Source organism: Haematobia irritans, chromosome 2 (genome assembly GCF_050003625.1).
Source record: "Haematobia irritans isolate KBUSLIRL chromosome 2, ASM5000362v1, whole genome shotgun sequence".
Lineage (NCBI taxonomy): Eukaryota > Metazoa > Arthropoda > Insecta > Diptera > Muscidae > Haematobia > Haematobia irritans.
Genome location: NC_134398.1, coordinates 186,784,530 through 186,808,295, shown reverse-complemented (window position 1 = coordinate 186,808,295; position 23,766 = coordinate 186,784,530). Strand labels below are relative to the sequence as shown.

Here is a 23,766-nt window from a genome sequence, read left to right as displayed (position 1 = left end):
CTATAGAAATAAAATGTTGACAACATTTTTTTATAGAAATGCAATTTGAAAAAAATTCCTATAGAAATAAAATTTTGAGAAAAGTTTCTATAGAAGTAAAATTTTAAGAAAATTTTCTATAGAAATAAAATTTTGAGAAAATTTTCCATAGAAATAAAATTTTGAAAAAAGTTTCTATAGAAATGAAATTTTGACTAAATTCTCTATAAAAAATAAAATTTTGAGAAAAGTTTATGTAGACATAAAATTTTGAGATGTTTCTATAGAAATGCAATTTTGAGAAAATTTTCCATAGAAATTAAATGTTGACAAAATTTTCTATAGATATAAAATTTTGAGAAAATTTTCCATAGAAATACAATTTTGTGAAAATTTTCCATAGAAATAAAATTTTGAGAAAATTTTCTATAGAAATAAAATTTTGAAAAAATTTTCTATAGAAATAAAATTTTGAGAAAAGTTTCTGTAGAAATAAAATTTTGAGAAATTCAGAAATAAAATTTTGAGAAAATTAGAAATCAAATTTTGACAAAATTATCTATAGAAATAAAATTTTGAAAAAATTTTCTGTAGAAATAAAATTTTGACAATATTTTCGAAATAAATAAAATTTTTGAGAAAATTTTCTATAGAAATAAAATGTTGAGAAAAGTTTCTGTAGAAAGAAAATTTTGACAAAAATTTTTATAGAAATAAAATTTTGAGAAAATTTTTATAGAAATAAAATTTTGAGAAAATTTTTATAGAAATAAAATTTTGAGAAAATTTTTATAGAAATAAAATTTTGACAAAATTTTCTAAATAAATATTTTTTTTAGAAAATTTTCTATAGAAATAAAATTTTGAGAAAAAGAGTCTGTAGAATGAAAATTTTGACAAAATTTTTTATAGAAATACAATTTTGAGAAAATTTTCTATAGAAATAAAAGACAATATTTTCTAAATAAATAAAAATTTTTGAGAAAATTTTCTATAGAAATAAAATGTTGAGAAAATTTTCTATAGAAATAAAATGTTGAGAAAAGTTTCTGTAGAAAGAAAATTTTGACAAAAATTTTTATAGAAATAAAATTTTGAGAAAATTTTTATAGAAATAAAATTTTGACAAAATTTTCTAAATAAATATTTTTTTTAGAAAATTTTCTATAGAAATAAAATTTTGAGAAAAAGAGTCTGTAGAATGAAAATTTTGACAAAATTTTTTATAGAAATACAATTTTGAGAAAATTTTCTATAGAAATAAAAATTTGACAAAATTATCTATAGAAATAAAATTTTGAAAAAATTTTCTATAGAAATAAAATTTTGACAATATTTTCGAAATAAATAAAATTTTTGAGAAAATTTTCTATAGAAATAAAATTTTGAAAAAAGTTTCTGTAGAAACAAAATTTTGACAACATTTTTTATAGAAATACAATTTTTATAGAAATACAATTCTATAGAAGTCTTTCTATAGAAATAAAATTTTGACAAAATTTTCTAAATAAATTTTTTTTTTTTTAGAAAATTTTCTATAGAAATAAAATTTTGAGAAAAAAAGTCTGTAGAATGAAAATTTTGACAAAAATTTTTATAGAAATACAATTTTGAGAAAATTTTCTATAGAAATAAAATTTTGACAAAATTATCTATAGAAATAAAATTTTTCGTTTGGTAATGTAAAACATTATCCAAATTTTCTATAGAAATAAAAGACAATATTATCTAAATAAATAAAAATGTTTGAGAAGATTTTCTATAGAAATCAAATGTTGAGAAAATTTTCTGCAGAAAGATAATTTTGTCAAAAATTTTTATAGAAATACAATTTTAAGGAAATTTTTTATAGAAATAAAATTTTGATAGTCTTTCTATAGAAATAAAATTTTGACAAAATTTTCCATAGAAATAAAATTTTGACAAAATTTTCCATAGAAATAAAATTTTGACAAAATTTTCCATAGAAATAAAATTCTGACAAAATTTTCCATAGAAATAAAATTTTGACAATATTTTCTAAATAAATAATTTTTTTTAGAAAATTTTCTATAGAAATAAAATTTTGAGAAAAAGAGCCTGTAGAATGAAAATTTGGACAACATTGTTTATAGAAATAAAATTTTGAGAACATTTTCTATAGAAATAAAATTTTGACAAAATTATCTATAGATATAAAATTTTTGGTTTGGTAATGTAAAACATTATCCAAATTTTGGCAGAATATTTTTGGTTCGAGTGGCAACCGTGGATCTGTATCCCAATTTGATATTTATAGAGCCTTGATTTAATGAAAGTTTCTTAAAAAATAGTTTATGTCGGAACCAATACCAAAATCTTTCAGGGAAGATCAATATCTATGAATTCAAGTACTTGTTTTTTTTTTTGAGTGAATAGATGATGTAAAATTTCAATAAAAAATAACACGGAAATATATTCAATTCTTCTTTGTACACCGCATGAGTGTCATAATCAAATTTTAGTTGGAACTGAAAAAAATGTTGTCTTCAATCACTTCTTCAAATTTTGTTTAATCACTAAAAATGTTTAATTAAATTATATTGGATATATATTGGTGATATTATTGCTGTGTGTGCGGTTCACCCTAATATTTGCTCAAACCATAGATTCTACTCTAATTTCATTGTTTTGTATTTTCTTCTGTTGTTCATTTCCAAATGTTCTCCCATTCTTTGGTCCCTCCACATTTCCAACGTGTCTGACTTCATGAAGTGTCAGAGGATTTAACGATAATGAATTGAAATTAAGTGTAAGCGTGGAATACTTACCGTCGTGTGTCAGTGTTATTTTATTAATATATCCTCCAAAAACCAGAAAAAAAGATTCCTTTTATTGAATTGGTTGGAAATTTGGTGCTGGTGTTGATGGTAACATCTGCAAACTATTGTGGCAATAAAAGTAACAATTTTTGTACACAATCTGCAAAGAAAATAAACATAACAAAAGAATAAAGTCATTAATGATATTACTTATTCAGTGTGTCGATGATAAGTGGTTTTTAAAAAAAAATTACTTGCTAAACGTGATTCCGAAGAAGAACAAGCACTTTGAGGAATTATTTTCGGACACTTGTTATTGAAAAATAAATAACATAAAATTTTGTCAAAATGTTATATCTATAGAAAATTTTGTCAACATTTTATTTCTATAGATAATTTTCTGAAAATGTTATTTCTATAGGAAATTTTGTCAAAATTTTATTTCAATAGACAATTTTTGTCAACATTTTATTTCTATAGAAAAATTTTGCAAAATTTTATTTCTATTGAAAATTTTCTGAAAAATGTATTTCTATCATTTTCTGAAAATTTTAGTTCTATAGAAAATTTTCTGAAAATTTTATTTCTATAGAAAATTTTGTCAAAACTTTATTTCTATAGACAATTTTGTCAAAATTTTATTTCTGTAGAAAATTTATCAAAATTTTATTTCTATAGAAAATTTTGTCAAAATTTTATTTCCATAGAAAATTTTGTCAAAATTTTATTTCCATAGACAATTTTGTCAAAATTTTATTTCCATAGAAAATTTTCTGAAAATTTTAGTTCTATAGAAAATTTTCTGAAAATTTTAGTTCTATAGAAAATTTTGTCAATATTTTATTTCTATAGAAAATTTTGTCAAAATTTTATTTCTATAGACAATTTTGTCAAATATTTATTTCTATAGAAAATTTTGTCCAAATTTTATTTCTATAGAAAAATTTGTCAAAATTTTATTTCTATAGAAAATTTTGTCAAAATTACATTTCTCTAGAAAATTTTGTCAAAACTTTATTTCTATAGAAAATTTTCTGAAAATTTTATTTCTATTGAAAATTTTGTCAACATTTTATTTCTATAGAAAATTTTGTCAAAATTTCATTTCTATAGAAAATTTTGTCAACATTTTATTTCTATGGAAAATTTTGTCAAAATTTTATTTCTATAGAAAATTTTGTCGAAATTTTTTTATATAGAAAACTTTGTCAAAATGTTATTTCTATAGAAAATTTTGTCAAAATTTTATTTCTATAGAAAACTTTGTCAACATTTTATTTCTATAGAATATTTTGTCAAAATTTTATTTCTATAGAAAACTTTGTCAACATTTTATTTCTATAGAAAATTTTGTCAAAATTTTATTTCTACAGAAAATTTTCTGAAAATTTTATTTTTATAGAAAATTTTGTCAAAATGTTACTTCTATAATATATCGAAATTTTATTTCTATAGAAAAATTTTGCAAAATTTTATTTCTATTGAAAATTTTCTGAAAATTTTATTTCCATAGAACATTTTCTGAAAATTTTAGTTCTATAGAAAATTTTCTGAAAATTTTATTTTTATAGAAAATTTTGTATTTCTATAGAAAATTTTGGCAAAATTTTATTTCTATAGCAAATTTTGTCGAAATTTTTTTATATAGAAAACTTTGTCAAAATGTTATTTCTATAGAAAATTTTGTCAAAATTTTATTTCTATAGAAAACTTTGTCAACATTTTATTTCTATAGAATATTTTGTCAAAATTTTATTTCTATACAAAACTTTGTCAACATTTTATTTCTATAGAAAATTTTGTCAAAATTTTATTTCTATAGAAAACTTTGTCAACATTTTATTTCTATAGAAAATTTTGTCAAAATTTTATTTCTATAGAAAATTTTGTCACAATTTTATTTCTATAGAAAATTTTGTCAAAATTTTATTTCTATAGAAAATTTTGTCAAAATTTTATTTCCATAGAAAATTTTCTGAAAATTTTAGTTCTATAGAAAATTTTCTGAAAATTTTATTTCTATAGAAAATTTTGTCAAAATTTTATTTCTATAGAAAATTTTGTCAAAATTTCATTTCTCTAGAAAATTTTGTCAAAATTTTATTTCTATAGAAAACTTTTTCAAAATTTTATTTCTATTGAAAATTTTGTCAACATTTTATTTCTATAGAAAATTTTGTAAAAATTTCATTTCTATAGAAAATTTTGTCAACATTTTATTTCTATTGAAAATTTTGTCAAAATTTTATTTCTATAGAAAATTTTCTGAAAATTTTATTTTTATAGAAAATTTTGTCAAAATGTTACTTCTATAAAATATTTTGTCAATATTTTATTTCTATAGAAAATTTTGTCAAAATTTTATTTCTATAGACAATTTTGTCAAATATTTATTTCTATAGAAAACTTTTTCAAAATTTTATTTCTATTGAAAATTTTGTCAACATTTTATTTCTATAGAAAATTTTGTCAAAATTTCATTTCTATAGAAAATTTTGCCAACATTTTATTTCTATTGAAAATTTTGTCAACGTTTTATTTCTATAGAAAATTTTGTCAAAATTTCATTTCTATAAAATATTTTGTTAAAACTTTATTTCTATAGAAAATTTTGTCAAAATTTTATTTCTGTAGAAAAATTTGTCCAAATTTTATTTCTATAGAAAAATTTGTCAAAATTTTATTTCTATAGAAAATTTTGTCAAAATTTCATTTCTCTAGAAAATTTTGTCAAAATTTTATTTCTATAGAAAACTTTTTCAAAATTTTATTTCTATTGAAAATTTTGTCAACATTTTATTTCTATAGAAAATTTTGTCAAAATTTCATTTCTATAGAAAATTTTGTCAACATTTTATTTCTATAGAAAATTTTCTGAAAATTTTATTTTTATAGAAAATTTTGTCAAAATGTTACTTCTATAAAATATTTTGTCAAAACTTTATTTCTATAGAAAATTTTGTCAACATTTTATTTCTGTAGAAAATTTTCTGAAAATTTTAGTTCTATAGAAAATTTTCTGAAAATTTTATTTCTATAGAAAATTTTGTCAAAATTTTATTTCTATAGAAAATTTTGTCAAAATTTTATTTCTATAGAAAATTTTGTCAAAATTTTATTTCTATAGAAAATTTTGTCAAAATTTTATTTCTGTAGAAAATTTTCTGAAAATTTTAGTCCTATAGAAAATTTTATTTCTATAGAAAATTTTGTCAAAATTTTATTTCTATAAAAAATTTTGTTAAAATTTTATTTCTATAGAAAATTTTGTCAAAATTTTATCTATAGAAAATTTTGTCAAAATTTTATTTCTATAGAAAAATTTGTCACAATTTTATTTCTTTAGAAAATGTTGTCAAAATTTTATTTCTATAGAAAATTTTCCGAAAATTTTATTTCCAAAGAAAATTTTTTCAAAATTTTATTTTTATAGAAAATTTTGTCAAAATTTTATTTCTATAGAAAATTTATCAAAATTTTATTTGTTTAGAAAATGTTATCAAAATTTTATTTGTTTAGAAAATGTTATCAAAATTTTATTTCTATAGAAAATTTATCAAAATTTTATTTCTATAGAAAATTTATCAAAATTTTATTTCTATAGAAAATTTTGTCAAAATTTTATTTCCAATGATCTACAGAAATAAAATGTTGACAAACTTTTCTTTAGAAAAAAAAAAATTGACAAAAATTTCTATAGAAATAAAATTTTGACAAAATGTTCAATAGAAATAAACTTTTGACAAAATAATTGTCAAAATTTTATTTTTATGGAACACATTGTCAAAATATCATTTCGATTGACAAATTGTGAAATACCTCATTGTTGGAGAGGAATGTTTTGCAAAACCTACCAAAACATCAGGAATTCGACCAATCTACCCAACAGTAAAAAAATCTACCAATCTTAGTATAATGCTACCAACGGTGGCAACCGTGGATATGAGACCAACAATCCAATTCCAATCCCTTAATTTTGAAGCACATCATTTTTTTTTATTCAAACAGAAAATTAATTGATCCAATTAATTTTTTAATTGCTTCAATCCCAATGGTGATAGTATAAATCACAAAAGTAATTAGAAATAAAAATATACCTAAATGAACTATTAATGGAATTCTTCGACACTTCAGTTATTTGATTCAATTAATTTATAATTATTTTATTTTCGAAAAAACATTTAGTTGTTTTTTCGAAATTATAAAGTGTTTACGTTTCAACCGAAATTCAATTCAAGCGAACTTTTGTAATATTAAATTAATTTATATTGTGGCATTTATAAAATTAAATTACATCTTCATGCATTATATAAAATTTCCATTGTTGATATAATTGGATTAATTTTTAATTGCTATTTTATAGTACATTTTCATTGGATTTCCCTTACATTTTTTTATTGGATTATTTGGCCACATATAAAACAAAAGACTGATGGTTTGCCACCACCAATGCCAATATACATTAATTTTACGATTCGATATCAAACCACAGAATATGATTGCAATGATATTGTTCATTTCAATTTATAGACATTTTATAAAATAGTTAACCTTTCAATTTAAGTAGAAGAGTGCCTTGTAAGTGGGATAAAGAATTGAAAACTAATTTTGAGCATGAAAACGTTTAACAGAGTTTTAGAGAAAATAGACGCTAGAGAAAAAAATATTAAAATTTTATTTCTACAGAAAATATTGCCAAAATGTTATTTCTATAGAAAATGTTGTCAAAATTCTATTTCTATAGCACATTTTGTCAAAATTTTATTTCTATAGAAAATTTTGTCAAAATTTTATTCCTATAGAAAATTTTGTCAAAATTTTATTTCTATAGAAAATTTTGTCAAAATTTTATTTCTATAGAAAATTTTGTCAAAATTGTATTTCTATAGAAAATTTTGTCAAAATTTTATATTCTATAGAAAATATTGTCAAAATGTTATTTCTGTACAAAAATTTTGGCGAAAGTTTATTTCTATAGCAAATTTTGTCGAAATTGTATTTCTATAGAAAATTTTGTCAAAATTGTGATTTCTATAGCAAATTTTGTCAAAATTGTATTTCTATAGAAAATTTAGTCAAAATTGTATATTCTATAGAAAATATTGTCAAAATGCTATTTCTGTAGAAAAATTTTGTCGAAATTTTATTTCTATAACAAATTTTGTCAAAATTGTATTTCTATAGAAAAATTTGGCAAAATTTTATTTCTATAGCAAATTTTGTAGAAATTTTATTTCTATAGAAAATTTTGTCAAAATTTTATATTCTATAGAAAATATTGTCAAAATTTTATTTCTATAGAAAATATTGTCAAAATGTTATTTCTGTAGAAAAATTTTGTCAAAATTTTATTTCTATAGCAAATTTTGTCAAAATTTTATTTCTATAGAAAATTTTGTCAAAACTATATTTCTATAGAAAATTTTGTCGAAATTTTATTTATATAGAAAATTTTGTCAAAATTGTATTTCTATAGAAAATTTTGGCAAAATTTTATTTCTATAGAAAATATTGTCAAAATTTTATTTCTGTAAAAAATGTTTGTCAAAATTTTATTTCTATACCAAATTTTGTCGAAATTTTATTTCTATAGAAAATTTTGTCAAAATTTTATATTCTATAGAAAATATTGTCAAAATGTTATTTCTGTAGAAAAATTTTGTCGAAATTTTATTTCTATAGAAAATTTAGTCAAAATGTTATTTCTGTAGAAAAATTTTGTCGAAATTTTATTTCTATAGAAAACTTTGTCAAAATTGTATTTCTATAGAAAATTTTGTCAAAATTTTATTTCTATAGAAAATTTTGTCGAAATTTTATTTATATAGAAAATTTTGTCAAAATTGTATTTCTATAGAAGATTTTGTCGACATTTTATTTCCATAGAAAATTTTGTCGAAATTTTATTTCCATAGAAAATTTTGTCAAAATTTTATATTCCATAGAAAATATTGTCAAAATGTTATTTCTGTAGAAAAATTTTGTCGAAATTTTATTTCTATAGCAAAATTTGTCGAAATTGTATTTCTATAGAAAATTTTGTCAAAATTGTATTTCTGTAGACAATTTTAGCAAAATTTTATTTCTATAGAAAATTCTGTCAAAATTTTATTTCTATAGAAAATTTTGTCAAAATTTTATTTCTATAGAAAATTTTGTCAAAATTTTATTTCTATAGAAAATATTGTCAAAATGTTATATCTGTAGAAAAATTTTGTCGAAATTTTATTTCTATAGAAAATTTTGTCGAAATTTTATTTATATAAAAAATTTTGTCAAAATTGTATTTCTATAGAAAATTTTGGTAAAATTTTATTTCTATAGAAAATATTGTCAAAATTTTATTTCTGTAAAAAATGTTTGTCAAAATTTTATTTCTGTAAAAAATTTTTGTCAAAATTTTATTTCTATAGAAAATTTTGTCAAAATTTTATTTCTATAGAAAATTTTGTCAACATTTTATTTCTATAGAAAATTTTGTCAAAATTTTATTTCTATAGAAAATTTTGTCAAAGTTGTATTTCTAATAAAAAAAATTTTGGCAAAATTTTATTTTTATAGCAAATTTTTGGCAAAAGTTTATTTCTAAGGAAATTTTATCGAAATTTTATTTCCGTAGAAAATTTTGTCGAAATTTTATTTCCTTAGAAAATTTTGTCAAAATTTTATTTCTATAGCAAATTTTGTCGAAATTTTATTTGTATAGAAAATTTTGTCAAAATTGTATTTCTATAGAAAATTTTGTCAAAATTGTATTTCTATAGCAAATTTTGGCAAAATTTTATTTCTATAGAAAATTTTGTCAAAATTTTATTTCTATAGAAATAGAAAATTTTGTCAAAATTTTATTTCTATAGAAATAGAAAATTTTGTCAAAATTTTATTTCTATAGAAAATTTTGTCAAAATTTTATTTCTATAGAAAATACTGTCAAAATTTTATTTCTGTAAAAAATTTTTGTCAACATTTTATTTCTATACCAAATTTTGTCGAAATTTTATTTCTATAGAAAATTTTGTCAAAATTGTATATTCTATAGCAAATATTGTCAAAATGTTATTTCTGTAGAAAAATTTTGTCGAAATATTATTTCTATAGCAAATTTTGTCGAAATTTTATTTCTATAGAAAATTTTGTCAAAATTGTATTTCTATAGAAAATTTTGTTATTTCTATAGAAAATTTTGTAAAAATTGTATTTCTATAGAAAATTTTGGCAAAATTTTATTTCTATAGAAAATACTGTCAAAATTTTATTTCTGTAAAAAATTTTTGTCAAAATTTTATTTCTATACCAAATTTTGTCGAAATTTTATTTCTATAGAAAATTTTGTCAAAATTGTATATTCTATAGAAAACTTTGTCAAAATTGTATTTCTATAGAAAATTTTGTCATAATTTTATTTCTATAGAAAATTTTGTCGAAATTTTATTTATATAGAAAATTTTGTCAAAATTGTATTTCTATAGAAAATTTTGTCAAAATTGTATATTCTATAGAAAATATTGTCCAAATGCTATTTTTGTAGAAAAATTTTGTCGACATTTTATTTCTATAGCAAATTTTGTCAAAATTGTATTTCTATAGAAAATTTTGGCAAAATTTTATTTCTATAGAAAATTTTGTAGAAATTTTATTTCTATAGAAAATTTTGTCAAAATTTTATATTCTATAGAAAATATTGTCAAAATGTTATTTCTGTAGAAAAATTTTGTCGAAATTTTATTTCTATAGAAGATTTTGTCAAAATTGTATTTCTATAGAAGATTTTGTCGACATTTTATTTCCATAGAAAATTTTGTCGAAATTTTATTTCCATAGAAAATTTTGTCAAAATTTTATATTCTATAGAAAATATTGTCAAAATGTTATTTCTGTAGAAAAATTTGGTCGAAATTTTATTTCTATAGCAAAATTTGTCGAAATTGTATTTCTATAGAAAATTTTGTCGAAATTTTATTTCTATAGCAAATTTTGTCGAAATTTTATTTCTATAGAAAATTTTGTCAAAATTGTATTTCTAAAGAAAATTTTGTCAAAATTTTATTTCTATAGAAAATTTTGTCAAAATTGTATTTCTGTAGAAAATTTTAGCAAAATTTTATTTCTATAGCAAATATTGTCAAAATTTTATTTTTGTAAAAATTGTCAAAATTGTATTTCTATAGAAAATTCTGTCAAAATTTTATTTCTATAGAAAATTTTGTCAAAATTTTATTTCTATAGAAAATTTTGTCAAAATTTTATTTCTATAGAAAATATTGTCAAAATGTTATTTCTGTAGAAAAATTTTGTCGAAATTTTATTTCTATAGAAAATTTTGTCGAAATTTTATTTATATAAAAAATTTTGTCAAAATTGTATTTCTATAGAAAATTTTGGTCAAATTTTATTTCTATAGAAAATATTGTCAAAATTTTATTTCTGTAAAAAATGTTTGTCAAATTTTATTTCTGTAAAAAATTTTTATCAAAATTTTATTTCTATAGAAAATTTTGTCAAAATTTTATTTCTATAGAAAATTTTGTCAACATTTTATTTCTATAGAAAATTTTGTCAAAGTTGTATTTCTAATAAAAAAAATTTTGGCAAAATTTTATTTTTATAGCAAATTTTTGGCAAAAGTTTATTTCTAAGGAAATTTTATCGAAATTTTATTTCTATAGAAAATTTGTCGAAGTTTTATTTCCTTAGAAAATTTTGTCAAAATTTTATTTCCATAGAAAATTTTGTCAAAATTGTATTTCTATAGAAAATTTTGTCAAAATTTTATTTCTATAGAAAATTTTGTCAAAATTTTATTTCTATAGAAAATTTTGTCAAAATTTTATTTCCATAGAAAATTTTGTTGAAATTTTATTTCCATAGAAAATTTTGTGGACATTTTATTTCCATAGAAAATTTTGTCGAAATTTTATTTCCATAGAAAATTTTGTCAAAATTGTATTTCTATAGTACATGTTGTCAAAATTTTATTTCTATGGAAATTTTGTCAAAAACAAACACATTGTTTAGTTAATGGGCTTTGAAGAGACAATGTCGTGTTTAAGGGCCATTCAAATCCATCATTTGGACAGAAAATGTGGAAAGGGTAAATCACTTTTTCTACATTTTCTGTCCAAATGATATTTGAATATCCATTCATACGACGACCTCGTTCCTTTATTGGCCAATATATATTTCATATTCGCTTTTTATGACAAACCAATCGTTCTTGAAAGGATGAAATCCTTCGACAAAAACAAATAATTTCCATATATGAATATTTGTTTGCCAATAACAAAAATAATAAAATAACTTGGAATTTATGATCTATTAGCACCAAAGAACTTACATTTCACTTGTCACATAGGTCAGAGTCGTAGCCGTAGAAAATATAACCATTTCAAATTACAATCTATTTCTAAATTAATAATAAAAAACACATCTCGTACAATTTGAGAATTAAAAAATGTATATATTTGGAAGGCCTTATATAAAGCCTTTCGGAAGTAGTGCAGGGGAAGGCCAATAATTTCCGAATACAAACAACCTTGCATACAATTTTTTCTATAACGTGCAAAAATAAATTTTTAAATATAAAAATATTACAAAGAATTGTCGACAGTAAGTACAAGGGACGGATAATAAGTTACGAAAATTATTTAAAATAATAACAAAAATAAAAACCACCTTTCATACAATATTTCCTATAACTTGCAAAAATAAATTTTTTGAAGACCTAATTTTAGGCCTGTTGGTAAAATTAAATTTAAGTACATTGATATTTATATAAAAAAAAATTATTTTATTAAACCTTTACTCACAAAAAAATGCACTTGAATCCAAAGATTTTGAATTTCCCTTTTGAGATTTTGGTATTAATTCTGAGCCAATAATATGAGCTAAATATTAGAATGATGATCTTATTGATCGAATTTTCATTCCCTGTTTTGCGATAAATTTACAAATTTATTCACTTTACAAAATTGCCTAAAATAATAAAAAAAATCTTTCTCAATCAATTTTTTGAGAATTTACAAAAGAACTTATTTGGAAAGCATTTTTCAAGACCTCACAGAAGAAGGTAATACATTTTTTTCGATTACTTTCAAAATAATATATTGAGAAGATTTTTGAGACTTCGCAAGAGAACTTATTTGGAAGCAAGTCCTGACAGAAGAAGTTATAGGGGAAGGCCTTGATCTCAAATGACTTTCAATGCAATTTTGAGCAGAGTCGCGTCAGTTCGCATGTTTTTCTGATCGCTTTGCAAGATCTATCGTAACATCGATTTCTCCTACAACCTTGAAGTAAAATATATTTTTAGGAATGTCATTACTTCATTTTGATATAGTGGTAATATTTCCTCTAGACTCTATGTTTTCACAACGTTAATAACTTAATCTAGAACCCCAAAAATAATGTTGATTTCTAACGAAAGTTATATGCAGCAGACTTGTTTCACAATTATCCCAAACCTCAGACACAAAAGCTTAATGAAAGCAAAACAAAACTTAAAATTTTTCTGTGCATAATAAAACAAAAAAAAAATATTTCAACTCCCTAACGACCATGCTGGCGGCAACTATGACAGTCTGTCATCGTTGGATAATAATGGTAACGAAAGCAGAACTTTACTACGCGTCTGGAATGCCACCCCTCCACCCTGCCGAAATAGTTTTGTTTCCATGACGTAATTTCTCCGGAATTTTATAGCAATCATCAAAAAGCCTATGGTGTTTTTTATTTTATTTCAGAATTGTTTTTCTTTTGTTGTTGTCCTTGATAATGGTTGTGTATCAAAAACTTTTCTAAATTGTATTTGTATCCTTATTGTGAAATGGCTGTATATAGGATGCTTTGAGATTGTGATGTGCCATGCTTTTGGCGAAGAAATTAAAAAGCAAGAATATGAAATAGAAATAAAATTTTGACAAAATTTTCTATAGAAATAAAATGTTGACAAAATTTATTATAGAAATAAAATTTTGCCAAATTTTCTACAGAAATAAAATTTTGACAGAATTTTCTATAGAAATAAAATTATCTATAGAAATAAAATGATGACAAAATATTCTATAGAAATAAAATTTTGACAATAGAAATAGAAATAAAATTTTGTCTATAGAAACAAATTTTTGAAAAAATTCCATAGAAATAAAATTTTGATAAAATTTTTTATAGAAATAAAATTTTGACAAAATTTTCTAAAGAAATAATTTTTTTACAATATTTACTACAGAAATAAAATTTTGACAATAGGTTCTATAGAAATTTGGATAAAATTTTCTATAGAAATAAAATTTTGACAAAATTTTCCAAAGAAATAAAATTTTGACAAAATTTTCTATAGAAATAAAATTTTGACAAAAATTTCTATAGAAATAAAATTTTGACAAAATTTTCTATTGAAATAAAATTTTGACAAAATTTTCTAAAGAAATAAAATTTTGAGAAAATTTTCTATTGAAATAAAATTTTGAGAAAATTTTCTATTGAAATAAAATTTTGACAAAATTTTTTATAGAAATAACATTTTGAAAAAAAATTCTATTAGAATAAAATTAATAAAATTAAATAAAACAAATTTTCTATAGAAATAAAATTTTGACAAAATTTTCTGTAGATATAAAATTTGGACAAAATTTTCTATAGAGATAAAATTTTGACAAAATTTTCTATAGAAATAAAATTTTGACAAAATTTTCTATAGAGATAAAATTTTGACAAAATTTTCTATAGAAATAAAATTTTGAGAAATTTTCTATAAAAATAAAATTTTCAGAAAATTTCTATAAAAATAAAATTTTCAGAAAATTTTGTATAGAAATAAAATGTTGACAAAAATTTCTATAGAAATAAAATGTTGACAAAATATTCTATATAAATAAAATTTTGTCTACAGAAAAAATTTTTGAAAAAAAAATCTGTAGAAATAAAATGTTGACAAAATTTTCTTTAGAAACAAAATTTTTGCAAAATTTTACAAAAAAAAATTCTATAGAAATAAAATTTTGACAAAATTTTCTATAGGGATACAATTTTGACAAAATTTTCTATAGAGATACAATTTTGACAAAACTTTCTGTAGAGATAAAATTTTGACAAAATTTTCTATAGAGATAAAATTTTGACAAAATTTTCTATAGAGATAAAATTTTGACAAAATTTTCTATAGAGATAAAATTTTGACAAAATTTTCTATAGAGATAAAATTTTGACAAAATTTTCTATAGTGATAAAATTTTGACAAAATTTTCTATAGATATGAAATTTTGAGAAAATTTTCTATAGAGATAAAATTTTGACAAAATTTTCTATAGAGATAAAATTTTGACAAAATTTTTTATAGAGATAAAATGTTGACAAAATTTTCTATAGATATAAAATTTTGACAAAATTTTCTATAGAGATAAAATTTTGACAAAATTTTCTATAGAGGTAAAATTTTGACAAAATTTTCTATAGAGATAAAATTTTGACAAAATTTTCTATAGAGATAAAATTTATACAAAATTATCTATAGAGATAAAATTTTGACAAAATTTTCCACAGAAATAAAATTTTGACAAAAATTTCTATAGAGATAAAATTTTGACAAAATTTTCTATAGAGATAAAATTTTGACAAAATTTTTTATAGAGATAAAATGTTGACAAAATTTTCTATAGAGATACAATTTTGACAAAACTTTCTGTAGAGATAAAATTTTGACAAAATTTTCTATAGAGATAAAATTTTGACAACATTTTCTATAGATATGAAATTTTGAGAAAATTTTCTATAGAGATAAAATTTTGACAAAATTTTCTATAGAGATAAAATTTTGACAAAATTTTTTATAGAGATAAAATGTTGACAAAATTTTCTATAGATATAAAATTTTGACAAAATTTTCTATAGAAATAAAATTGTGACAAAAATTTCTATAGAAATTCAATTTTGACAAAATTTTCTATAGAGATAAAATTTTCTATAGAGATAAAATTTTGACAAAATTTTCTATAGAGATAAAATTTTGACAAAATTTTTTATAGAGATAAAATGTTGACAAAATTTTCTATAGATATAAAATTTTGACAAAATTTTCTATAGAGATAAAATTTTGACAAAATTTTCGACAGACATAAAATTTTGATAAAAATTGTTATAGAAATAAAATTTTGACAAACTTTTCTATAGAAATAAAATTTTGACAAAATTTTCTATAGAGATAAAATTTATACAAAATTTTCTATAGAGATAAACTTTTGACAAAATTTACCACAGAAATAAAATTTTGACAAAAATTTCTATAGAGATAAAATTTTGACAAAATTTTCTATAGAGATAAAATTTTGACAAAATTTTTTATAGAGATAAAATGTTGACAAAATTTTCTATAGAGACAAAATTTTGTCTATAGAAATAAATTTTTGAAAACAAAAAATTCTATAGAAATAAAATTTTGACAAAATTTTCTATAGAAATAAAATTTTGAAAAAATTTTCTATTGAAATAAAATTTTGACAAAATTTTCTATAGAGATAAAATTTTGACAAACTTTTCTATAAAAACAAAAATTTTGACATCATTTTTGACAAAATTTTCTATAGAGATAAAATTTTAACAAAATTTTCTATAGTGATAAAATTTTGACAAAATTTTCTATAGAAATAAAATTGTGACAAAATTTTCTATAGAAATAAAATTTTGAGAAAATTTTCTATTAAAATAAAATTTTGAGAAAATTTTCTATTAAAATAAAATTTTGAGAAAATTTTCTATTAAAATAAAATTTTGACAAAATTTTCTACAGAAATAAAATTTTGATAAAAATTGTTATAGAAATAAAATTTTGACAAAATTTTCTATAGAAATAAAATTTTGACAAAACTTTCTATACAAATAAAATTTTGACAAAATTTTTTATACAAATCAAATTTTGCAAAAATTTTCTATACAAATAAAATTTTGCAAAAATTTTCTATACAAATAAAATTTTGACAAAATTTTCTAAGAAATAAAATTTTGACAAAATTTTCTATAGAGATAAAATTTTGACAAAATTTTCTACAGAAATAAAATTTTGAGAAATTTTTTATAAAAATAAAATTTTCAGAAAATTTTCTATAGAAATAAAATATTGACAAAATATTCTATAGAAATAAAACTTTGTCTATAGAAATAAATTTTTGAAAAAAAAAATTCTATAGAAATAAAATTTTGACAAAATTTTCTATAGAAATAAAATTTTGACAAAATTTTCTATAAAAATAAAATTTTCTATAGAAATAAAATGTTAACAAAATATTCTATATAAATAAAATTTGGCTACAGAAATAAATTTTTGAAAAAAATCTATAGAAATAAAATCTTGACAAAATTTTCTATAGATATAAAATTTTGACAAAATTTTCTATAGAAATAAAATTTTGACAAAATTTTTTATAGAATTAAAATTTGGACAAAATTTTCTATAGAAATAAAATTTTGATAAAATTTTCTATAGAGATAAAATTTTGACAAAATTTTCTATTGAAATAAAATTTTGAGAAAATTTTCTATAGAAATAAAATTTTGAAAAAATTTTCTATTGAAATAAAATTTTGACAAAATTTTATAACGAAATAAAATTTTGACAAAATTTTCTATAGAGATAAAATTTTGACAAACTTTTCTATAAAAACAAAAATTTTGACAAAATTTTTGACAACATTTTCTATAGAGATAAAATTTTGACAAAATTTTCTATAAAAATAAAATTTTCTATAGAAATAAAATGTTGACAAAATATTCTATATAAATAAAATTTTGTCTACAGAAATAAATTTTTGAAAAAAAATCTATAGAAATAAAATTTTGACAAAATTTTCTATAGAAATAAAATTTTGACAAAATTTTTTATAGAAATAAAATTTGGACAAAATTTTCTATAAAAATAAAATTTTGATAAAATTTTCTATAGAGATAAAATTTTGACAAAATTTTCTATATAAATAAAATTTTGAGAAATTTTCTATAAAAATAAAATTTTCAGAAAATTTTCTATAGAAATAAAATTTTGACAAAATTTTCTATAGAGATAAAGTTTTTGCCAAATTTTCTATAGAGATAAAATTTTGACAAAATTTTCTGTAGAAATAAAATTTTGACAAAATTTTCTATAGAAATAAAATTTTGACAGAATTTTCTATAGAAATAAAATTGTGACAAAATTTTCTATAGAAATAAAATTTTGACAAAATTTTCTATAGAAATAAAATTTTGACAAAATTTTTTATAGAAATAAAATTTTGACAAAATTTTCTATAGAAAGAAAATTTTGACAAAATTTTCTATAGAGATAAAATTTTCTATTGAGATAAAATTTTGACAAAATTTTCTATACAGATAAAATTTTGACAAAATATTCTATAGAAATAAAATTTTGTCTAGAGAAATAAATTTTTGAAAAAAAAATTCTATAGAAATAACATTTTGATAAAATTTTCTATAGAAATAAAATTTTGAAAAACTGTTCTATAGAAATAAATTTTTGAAAAAAAAATCTATAGAAATAAAATTTTGACAAAATTTTCTATAGATACAAAATTTTGAAAAACTGTTCTATAGAAATAAAATTTTGACAAAATTTTTTATAGGAATAAAATTTGGACAAAATTTTCTACAGAAATAGAATTTTGACAAAATTTTCTATAGAAATAAAATTTTGACAAAATTTTCTATAGAAATAAAATGTTGACAAAATTTTCTATAGAAATAAAATTGTGACAAAAATTTCTATAGAAATTCAATTTTGACAAAATTTTCTATAGAGATAAAATTTTCTATAGAGATAAAATTTTGACAAAATTTTCTATAGAGATAAAATTTTGACAAAATTTTTTATAGAGATAAAATGTTGACAAAATTTTCTATAGATATAAAATTTTGACAAAATTTTCTATAGAGATAAAATTTTGACAAAATTTTCGACAGACATAAAATTTTGATAAAAATTGTTATAGAAATAAAATTTTGACAAACTTTTCTATAGAAATAAAATTTTGACAAAATTTTCTATAGAGATAAAATTTATACAAAATTTTCTATAGAGATAAACTTTTGACAAAATTTACCACAGAAATAAAATTTTGACAAAAATTTCTATAGAGATAAAATTTTGACAAAATTTTCTATAGAGATAAAATTTTGACAAAATTTTTTATAGAGATAAAATGTTGACAAAATTTTCTATAGAGACAAAATTTTGTCTATAGAAATAAATTTTTGAAAACACAAAATTCTATAGAAATAAAATTTTGACAAAATTTTCTATAGAAATAAAATTTTGAAAAAATTTTCTATTGAAATAAAATTTTGACAAAATTTTCTATAGAGATAAAATTTTGACAAACTTTTCTATAAAAACAAAAATTTTGACATCATTTTTGACAAAATTTTCTATAGAGATAAAATTTTAACAAAATTTTCTATAGTGATAAAATTTTGACAAAATTTTCTATAGAAATAAAATTGTGACAAAATTTTCTATAGAAATAATATTTTGAGAAAATTTTCTATTAAAATAAAATTTTGAGAAAATTTTCTATTAAAATAAAATTTTGAGAAAATTTTCTATTAAAATAAAATTTTGACAAAATTTTCTACAGAAATAAAATTTTGATAAAAATTGTTATAGAAATAAAATTTTGACAAAATTTTCTATAGAAATAAAATTTTGACAAAACTTTCTATACAAATAAAATTTTGACAAAATTTTTTATACAAATCAAATTTTGCAAAAATTTTCTATACAAATAAAATTTTGCAAAAATTTTCTATAGAAATAAAATTTTGACAAAATTTTCTAAGAAATAAAATTTTGACAAAATTTTCTATAGAGATAAAATTTTGACAAAATTTTCTACAGAAATAAAATTTTGAGAAATTTTTTATAAAAATAAAATTTTCAGAAAATTTTCTATAGAAATAAAATATTGACAAAATATTCTATAGAAATAAAACTTTGTCTATAGAAATAAATTTTTGAAAAAAAAAAATCTATAGAAATAAAATTTTGACAAAATTTTCTATAGAAATAAAATTTTGACAAAATTTTCTATAAAAATAAAATTTTCTATAGAAATAAAATGTTAACAAAATATTCTATATAAATAAAATTTTGTCTACAGAAATAAATTTTTGAAAAAAATCTATAGAAATAAAATTTTGACAAAATTTTCTATAGATATAAAATTTTGACAAAATTTTCTATAGAAATAAAATTTTGGCAAAATTTTTTATAGAATTAAAATTTGGACAAAATTTTCTATAGAAATAAAATTTTGATAAAATTTTCTATAGAGATAAAATTTTGACAAAATTTTCTATTGAAATAAAATTTTGAGAAAATTTTCTATAGAAATAAAATTTTGAAAAAATTTTCTATTGAAATAAAATTTTGACAAAATTTTATAACGAAATAAAATTTTGACAAAATTTTCTATAGAGATAAAATTTTGACAAACTTTTCTATAAAAACAAAAATTTTGACAAAATTTTTGACAACATTTTCTATAGAGATAAAATTTTGACAAAATTTTCTATAAAAATAAAATTTTCTATAGAAATAAAATGTTGACAAAATATTCTATATAAATAAAATTTTGTCTACAGAAATAAATTTTTGAAAAAAAATCTATAGAAATAAAATTTTGACAAAATTTTCTATAGAAATAAAATTTTGACAAAATTTTTTATAGAAATAAAATTTGGACAAAATTTTCTATAAAAATAAAATTTTGATAAAATTTTCTATAGAGATAAAATTTTGACAAAATTTTCTATATAAATAAAATTTTGAGAAATTTTCTATAAAAATAAAATTTTCAGAACATTTTCTATAGAAATAAAATTTTGACAAAATTTTCTATAGAGATAAAGTTTTTGCCAAATTTTCTATAGAGATAAAATTTTGACAAAATTTTCTGTAGAAATAAAATTTTGACAAAATTTTCTATAGAAATAAAATTTTGACAGAATTTTCTATAGAAATAAAATTGTGACAAAATTTTCTATAGAAATAAAATTTTGACAAAATTTTCTATAGAGATAAAATTTTGACAAAATTTTTTATAGAAATAAAATTTTGACAAAATTTTCTATAGAAAGAAAATTTTGACAAAATTTTCTATAGAGATAAAATTTTCTATTGAGATAAAATTTTGACAAAATTTTCTATACAGATAAAATTTTGACAAAATATTCTATAGAAATAAAATTTTGTCTAGAGAAATAAATTTTTGAAAAAAAAATTCTATAGAAATAACATTTTGATAAAATTTTCTATAGAAATAAAATTTTGAAAAACTGTTCTATAGAAATAAATTTTTGAAAAAAAAATCTATAGAAATAAAATTTTGACAAAATTTTCTATAGATACAAAATTTTGAAAAACTGTTCTATAGAAATAAAATTTTGACAAAATTTTTTATAGGAATAAAATTTGGACAAAATTTTCTACAGAAATAGAATTTTGACAAAATTTTCTATAGAAATAAAATTTTGACAAAATTTTCTATAGAAATAAAATGTTGACAAAATTTTCTATAGAAATAAAATTGTGACAAAAATTTCTATAGAAATTCAATTTTGACAAAATTTTCTATAGAAATTTATATTTGCAAAAATTTTCTATAGAAATAAAATTTTGCAAAAAATGTTCTATAGAAATAAAATTTTGAAAAAAATGTTCTATAGAAATAAAATTTTGAAAAAAATGTTCTATAGAAATAAAATTTTTGCAAAAATTTTCTATAGAAATAAAATTTCGCAAAATTTTTTCTATAGAAATAAAATTTTGCAAAAAAAGTTCTATAGAAATAAAATTTTGCAAAACTTTTCTATAGAAATAAAATTTTGCTAAAAATTTTCTATAGAAATGAAATTATCATAAAATTTTCTATGGAAATAAATTTTTCAAAAATTTTCTATAGAAATAAATTTTTGCAAAAATTTTCTATAGAAATGAAAATTTGACAAAATCTTCTATAGAAATAAAATTTTGCAAAAATTTTCTATAGAAATAAAATTGTGCAAAAATTTTCTATAGAAATAAAATTTTGCAAAAATTTTCTATAAAAATGAAAATTTGACAAAATCTTCTATAGAAATAACATTTTCACAAACTTTTCTATATTTTACATCTTTACTTTTTCCTTAAATCATGACTACTTAAACGACTTCCCGAAACCAAATCATTGCTCCTGAGTCTGCACTGATATTTCTTTCTTTTTTTTTGCAAATCATCAAGACCAGCAATCCTTTTTTCATTTTGAATATCTTTTCCTTTGCTTCCGTAAAGGATGAACAGATTAGTTTCAGTAAAAAACAACACAAGCCATCAACAAAATCAAATACCCAATTTCCGGTGGCAACCTCTCATGTTTTTTAAATAGATTTTGAAAATGATACTCGCAAAATGGTAGCATGGACATCTGACACTACATTATTTCAGAGTAGTGTTTTTGGATTTTCTTACTTTGTAACAGCAACAGCAACTCCTTCACGAACTCAAAAGATGCATTAACGTCATACATCCTTTTCATAATATCATTTTCAAGAAACATAATTGAAAAAACACGGAACAGAAATAGAATAGTGGACAGCAAAATCCAATTACTATTACATGCTGAATGGTCAAGTCATTGACCCTTTTCCATTACGAAAAACAAGACGAATTTTTATATTTAGGATACGTTAGTGGAAGAAGTACAACGATGATATCATTTAGCATACATAGTTTGAAGAAGATACCAGCTACTTTTGAAAAGAAAAACTTAAATTATACGCATCGGTATAAACAGAAAATTCTTTAGAAAAAAAATTATCTCAATTAAAACAACGTTTACTTGGATCGAAAGATTTTTACCTTCCCTTAGGGACTGTGGCATAGATTCCGAGCCAAAGGCACGATTTTTGTTTTATATGAAGATATTTTTAGGAAGCTACATAGATTTTTTTCGGATTCAATGACGAAATTAATTGATCTAATTATGTTGTTTTTTTTTTTTAATTAAAAAGTCTTCAATGACGAAAATTATCATTTACAATTACAGAATTAATAAGAAATAAAAAATATACTTGATTATAAATATATGGTAATTATAGTTAGATTTTTCTTTAGATTTGAGTCAATATTTAATTTAATTTATTTATTTAATAACTATGACGCTAATTATTTCCTAACAATAAACCGGAAAAAGGAAAAGTAAATTTGAAGAACAAATTTTTACAAAAATTATAAAATTATGTAAAGAGTTCCTATTTATGGGCAACCCTCTACATTCAATGTTCAAAAAAATCGGGCAAAAGAGAGCCCTCTCCTTCGTTCTTCACCAACCAGATATTTCACAAACTACCCAACGGTACCTATAAATTTCAAGTAAATCGACGAATTTTATATTTTTCATTATTGTCCTTCCCAACTTGACTTTAATAATTCAGAAAAATTCTTTAAATTTAATGAAATTGTCTTTAAATTTGTTGTCTTTATGCATCTTGACTACAAAGCAAAAAATCGTTCAAATATAGGACATGTTTTTCAAAACTTTATTTTAAAGAAGTTTTTTACTTCAAACATAGCATAATTTCTACTGGAAGTCGAGTCGTAATTTGGAAAATAAAGTTGCCGTTAACTCGTTTTTAAAGGACTTTGATAGCATATGAAGAAAAAAAGCTGAGAAAGCGAAAAATTAGAATTTGCTTCCTAGAAGCAAGTACACAAAACCTAAATTTAAAAGAGAATTGTGTCTTAAAAGTATCCTTACTTGTATTCTACGCTTCTTTGGCTCGGAATCAATACCAAATTTTTTAAAGTAAAGACAAAATCTTTGGAACCGAGTATGCTTTTTTTTTGCAGTGTATATTAATTTAATCACCTGGGAGAAGGTGATTAAATTAAAAAAGTAATTAATTTAAATTCATAAATTTCAAGTTAAGAGGCTGTATTTTGCTTTTTTTTTAAGGGCCGACGGTTTCCCAGATCAAATACAGAAGTGGA

The 23,766-nt window shown here is 19.2% G+C and overlaps 1 protein-coding gene across 3 annotated transcripts in view; it reads right to left on the bottom strand.

Moving 5' to 3' along the window:
- Cdc14 (cell division cycle protein 14) overlaps positions 1-23,766 on the bottom strand; it is a 193,370-nt gene that overhangs the window by 111,627 nt on the left and 57,977 nt on the right. For all 3 annotated transcript variants that reach the window (XM_075297033.1, XM_075297032.1, XM_075297035.1), the window contains exon 3: positions 2,769-2,919. The gene's annotated coding sequence lies outside the window, so the exon portion shown is untranslated. The remainder of the gene's footprint in view (positions 1-2,768; positions 2,920-23,766) is intronic.